Source organism: Saccostrea cucullata, unplaced genomic scaffold (assembly GCF_032062105.1).
Source record: "Saccostrea cucullata isolate Sc308-1 unplaced genomic scaffold, CSIRO_AGI_Scuc_v1 ctg342, whole genome shotgun sequence".
Taxonomy (NCBI): Eukaryota; Metazoa; Mollusca; class Bivalvia; order Ostreida; family Ostreidae; genus Saccostrea; species Saccostrea cuccullata.
Window position 1 is genome coordinate 493,349 of NW_026936636.1, and position 6,341 is coordinate 499,689.

A 6,341-nucleotide genomic window follows, 5' to 3' on the forward strand; every position below is an offset into this window, starting at 1 on the left:
ATAATATTTTGTATGAGTATAGAGAAAAAGAATTGCATGATTAGTGTCTTTAACATACTGTTAGATGTTACATGTATTTAGTAATGTTCACACTTTGAAGAGTGTTCAATGCATTTCCTGAAACACATTACTTATGCGCACAGTGTATATGACAAAATCTTTTCAGGGAACTAACCATGTTATGTTTAAGTAAATCTAAAACCGTTTTTCCCTAAAAAAAAAATGTTTAGGTACGCTTCTCATAAAATTTCTCTGTGCCTTACTGGTCTGTAAAAGGCCTTTCATAATTTTTAAGACCAAGTAAGTTACATGTACTTTTAATGTCTTATGTAACCTTTAAATAGTCTCTTCTAAAAGATGTTAGATTGATTGTGTATGTTTTAACAGAGTATCACAGAAGTTGCTTGTATTTAACCCTGATTTACACCGTTCTTTCACAACAGTTCGACCCTCAAGCCTGCTCTCTGAATTACTTCTTCTGACATACAGAATACAGGGTTCACTGGCTTGATTCTGTCATCTCCTAATAATGATAGACCAGCAATCCCAAACAGTGTGTGGAAGGGATCAACCATATCCCCGGGGCGATCGGCAAACCCTCCTGTCTCCTCATCCTGACTAGCTAGAATAAACTGGATTAATTTGTCCTGTAAGGGAGGATAAAGAACAGATTAATCATCTACAATACATGTGCAGTGATTGTGCACCCATCAATACAAAAAAATATACAATTTGTATAGAAGTCAGATACATGTCATAACCAGACTCTCCAGATATCACTAAATATAAATCTTTGACTTTGAGCAAAACTAAAAATAAAGAGGCTCAGCATGCATTTATTGCAAATAAAACAACATTGTTCACTTCCTTGATATGTACATGTAACACAGAACCAGCATACTATAGGCCTTTCATTGCTGTCATAAACAGATTAATAACCTTTTACGTGCTAAGATTATAATCTTGATAATATACAAGATATTTGAAAAAAAAATGACAAAGTGCTTTTAGTGACATCATACCTTATCTATTCAATGAATTTTTCCAATAATCTTAAGGGAAGCTAGCACCCACCAAGAGTAACATACATCTGGTAATTTTTCTGGTCGTCCTGTCAAAAAATTTGGAATATTAACATTGTATATCAATAATTATTTTTTTTCAACTGCTACATGTATTATTATTACAGCAGTTGAAAAATTCTATAAACACACAAATTACATTTGTGAAATATATGTTTCACTTCATGGAATATCTTAAATCAGAACATACCATTCAGACCCCCTGAGGGGAGTTGCCTTTCACACAACCACCATCCTAACAGGTCAGCATTCACATGGTGCAGTCTCCCAGTGATAGCTAACATCCCCACACAACAATAGACCTGTCCAGAGTGAGTCTCACTTCCAGGTCGACAACCAAACCCACCATCAAAGTTCATACAAGTTAGCACAAATTCTACTGCCTTCTCTATGCGTCTATGGCATCTAGTTTGTTCTGTAAAGACAAAGATAATTTGAATTCATCTTATAAATGTTATCAAAGACAACAAAAAATGTAAAGAAAAACTACAATTAAAGCTTACCAATAAAGCTAAACAGGCAACAGCACAGAATGAAAAACGAGTATCCACTTCACCTGAAATGAAAACCTTAAAGGTACTTGGACACAGATTTGAAGTTATTATTTTCTCCATAATATTATGACTTATATATTTTAATAGCATTTCACATAAAAATTTTTAAAAATCTTATTTCGTTTACAGATATTGAAATTTACTTGACATATCCTTGCACTCTCACAAATTTATTTTTTCTTAATTAGGAAAAGTGGCAATCTCGTTTTGTATAAATGAAAAATATTAATAAATCCAGAAAATTCAGAGTAGACACGTTTGCAAATCAAACACACAATATATAAAACCTGTGACGATTGAACGCACCCGGTGAATTCATCAATAACTGCTCGAGCCCTGTTTACAAAAACTGTGTACGTAACACGAGTGTGCTCGATTTGCCATCTCTTAGTTCGGAATGACGAACTTGTGAAGATGTTTTGCTTTCTAACATTTCTACTCTGAATGAAATTATTTTTCTTGATAAAAGTTTTAATATTTCTCATTAAAACACATCAAAATTGCCACTTTTCCTAAGGATTAAGAATAAAGTTATTTGTGAAAGTGCAAGGATGTGTGCAAAACCAAAAAATTTAAAGTTTTAATAACTTTTAAATGAAATCTTTTTAAAATTTTTGTTTCAATATCTGTTATACAGAAAAAAAGAAAATATTAACACATCAATGTCCTTACCTTTAAATATTAAAAGTACCCGTTTTTACAGCACTTGCATTTCCTATTCTTTCAGGTTTCAAGTGTATGCACATGGATGAATTGTATAATATTATGCTTGAGGCCATGTTCAAAATATTGATTGCCCTCTAAGGACTGACTGACTAAATATGTTTGATTCTTTTTTGTAATCAAATCTGTTTTAAATGCAACACATCATCTCACTGCTACATACCCCATTTTCTCTGTGACAAACTCCACAACTTTGTCTGTGTTAATTATGTCTAAAGCATCATACATTGTGAGGATCTACAAACAAACATGTTTTCGTTGCAACAATACACATTTTAAATCTCAGAATACAACCAGAAGTCTCTGTCGAGACTGAAGCTCTACTGGTTTGTATTTATAGCAAAGGTAGAGAAAAGTACTTAAGCAGTTGGGAATTGAAACTTTACAACAGCAATAAATAGAATAATGATCCTTGATATAAAAGTCTCTTTATGTTCTTAGTGTAGTCTACTTGTGTGCCAAGTTATATTGAAATCAGACCAAAACTGTAGGAGGAATAGCATTTTGATACAATTTTATAGACATTTTTATTTTCAGTAACCACGGCAACACCATTCATGGAAATCAAAAACCGATATACACAATTATGGATCTTAGTGTAGTCTACTTGTATGCCAAGTTATATTGAAATCAGACCAAAACTGTAGGAGGAATAGCATTTTGAAACAATTTCAGAGAAATTTCTATTTTCAGTAACCACCGCAACATCGTTTATCGAAATCAAAAACCGGTAGACAGATTTATGTAACTTAGTGTAGTCTACTTGTGTGCCAAGTTATATTGAAATCAGACCAAAACTGTAGGAGGAATAGCATTTTGAAAGGATTTCACTCATTTTTAGTAACCATGGCAACACACTCGAAAATCAAAAACCGATATACAGAATTATGTATCTTAGTGTAGTCTACTTGTGTGCCAAGTTATATTGAAATCAGACCAAAACTGTAGGAGGAGTAGCATTTTGAAAGAATTTCACAGAAAATTCTATTTTTAGTAACCACGGCAACACCATTTATCGAAATCAGAAACAGATGCAAAGAATTATGTATCTTAGTGTAGTCTACTAGTGTGCCAAATTATATTGAAATCAGACCAAAACTGTAGCACTAGTAGCATTTTGAAAGAATTATACAGAAAATTCTATTTTTAGTAACCACGGCAACACCGTTTATCGAAATCAAAAACCGATGTACACAATTATGGATCTTAGTGTAGTCTACTTGTGTGCCAAGTTATATTGAAATCGGACCAAAACTGTAGGAGGAATAGCATTTTGAAAGAATTTCACAGAAATTTCTATTTTTAGTAACCACGGCAACACCATTTATCGAAATCAAAAACCGGTAGACAGATTTATGTAACTTAGTGTAGTCTACTTGTGTGCCAAGTTATATTGAAATCAGACCTCTGACCAGCAGAGCTAAAAATTAACCATGTAAAGATTTGAATATAAAAAGAAATTCATATATTTTACTTTAACATTGTTATGATGTGTTATCTCCCATCACAATTTACAAGATGAAGGTAACATGTACCTGTATGGCACTCAGTGTGTACAGAAGGTGGGGGTCGTGACCTACACTGGCCCCCAGCCCCCCACACTCATGCTGACACTGCTGTATAAATTGGAGGACCTCCTCCTTGTTCATTCTGTCCAGTTGTTTCATTAGGTCCATCACTGTCAGGCCCCAGTACATTCCACTCAACCGCAAGTACTCTGTGATGCAGTACTCCTAAAAAATGTAAAGAATTTAACTTAAGGAAGGAAACAGCACATACTTAATATAATGGTTTCATTGACCAATCAATAAATGTTGAGAGTGATTTCAAGCCACCCTTCATGTTAACACTGTCAAATTTAGTTATTTAGTTACACGTAAGTGTATTTACATGTGTACAAAGAAAATTTCTTGAAAAAAAATTACAATTCTGTAACACATTTATACATACATTATTCAACACAAATTTATGTTACAGTTTTTTCTCTATACCACTCATACTCATTGCAGATATCTCAAGGTATGTAAAATATGAGAAATATTATGGACAGAACATTTATACTTGCTTACATAGTCATCTTTCTTGACCCCATAGGCAGCTATGTAGTCAGCATGTTTCTGAAGCAGCAGAGTCTTTTGTGCATTGTCCGGAATTACAACATCCTTTATTGGGGTACCCTATAATAAAAACAAAATAACCTAGCTGGTATTCAATAGCACATACAGATTCATTTTAAAACTGACAGACTGTCGCAGAGTGCAAATAAAGATTGTTGCAACGGGAACTGTAGATAGAACATTTTATTGTTAAGATATTGTCCTACAGACCCAGTTAAATTTGTCCTGAGACACAGTTAGATTAATCAGGGACATATACCGGTATATACTATAGTATAAACATGCATATACATGCATATATAGGTACTATATAGCGACAAACAATCAGCAGCGAAAATCGAAGGTTTTTACAACACTTGGATCTGTAGCTCTCGAATCAGCTTCATCTCAATATCTGTCTGAATTTCTCAAGCAGATAGCTACAGTTCTGCATCTACATAGGTCCATGGATTATTCTAACTATGGGAGCTGTAATCTCAGCGAGATGTCGTAGGGACTAAAAATTTTGGTCTGGTGTCCACTACGATCAAAATTTTTAGTCCCTACGACATCTTGCTGAGATTACGGGAGCTGGGGCTCTTCACAACTATGAACTTCTTTGTCTTCTTTCTGTTTAACCACTCCTATACACGTGGTTTTTATAAGATAAGATAAGATTTATTAATACCAATTTAGGGCCCATCAGGGCATAATAGTAAAGAAAAACACATACATGAAGAAATTAAAAATAGTAGCAACTTGCTAATATTATATAAGAAAAGAAACTAACAATAGATTAATGATGATACAGCAGTTGGGGATTACAACATATTATAGTGAAGAAGTGGTCAAATAGGATTGAGCTTAATAAGTCGTAACAATCCCCTGTGATTGTTGAACATTATTTATTCAAAATAGGGTCTGCTCGAAATGCTGTGGTACAACGCATTTTTTTCAATGACACTACTATTGGTTTTAACATAAGTGATTTTAAAGATAAATCAAGAATTTAATACCATCTGTTAAAGAGCATACAGTCCAAAAATTGATCTCCAAACAGCAAATACTGGAATCATGGAATCAAAGCATTTTCTCTTCCGGATATGTGGCACAATCATGTAAAGAACAAAACCGAAGTTTTCCCGGAAAATTTGAAAGTGAAAGTAGAAAGGTCAACAGGAGTCGAACACGTAAATGACAGGTTCGGTAACATCTATGGCATGACAGTGAGTACAGAGATACTGTATTAACTATTTTAATTCACCAAATCGATTGTTAAGCCATGAGATTTCAAAATGCTACAGAATCTTTCTTGTGAGTTGATTGAAAATTGGAGAAAAAATGAGTGTACAAAATCAGCTGATTCTTATACATACTATAGTGCCAGATTATTAGCTCACCTGAGCTGAAAGCTCAAGTGAGCTTTTCTGATCACATTTTGTCCGGCGTCCGTCTGTCTGTAAACTTTTCACATTTTCGACTTCTTCTCAAGAACCGCTGGGCCAATTTCAACCAAACTTGCCGCAAAGTATCCTTGGGTGAAGGGGATTCAAGTTTGTTCAAATGAAGGACCACGCCCTCATTCAAGGGGAGATAATTGGGAATTAATGAAAATTTAGTGGCATATTTTAAAAATCTTCTTCTCAAGAACCACTGTGCCAGGAAAGATGAAACTTATGGGGAAACATCCTCAGGTAGTGTAGATTCAAGTTTGTTCAAATCATTACCCCCCGAGGTAGGGCGGGGCCAGAATGGCCGACCAAAGTTTTACATAGAAATACATAGGAAAATTCTTTAAAAATCTTCTTCCCAAGAATGACAAAGCCATAATTCATCATATTTATGTGGAAGCATGCTCAGGTAGTGTAGATTCAAGTTTGTTCAAA

General features: G+C 34.1%; 1 pseudogene; it reads right to left on the reverse strand.

The window, feature by feature from the left end:
• LOC134246007 (geranylgeranyl transferase type-2 subunit beta-like) lies at window positions 1-5,592 on the reverse strand (annotated as a pseudogene).
• Between the last annotated feature and the right edge of the window lie 749 nt (window positions 5,593-6,341).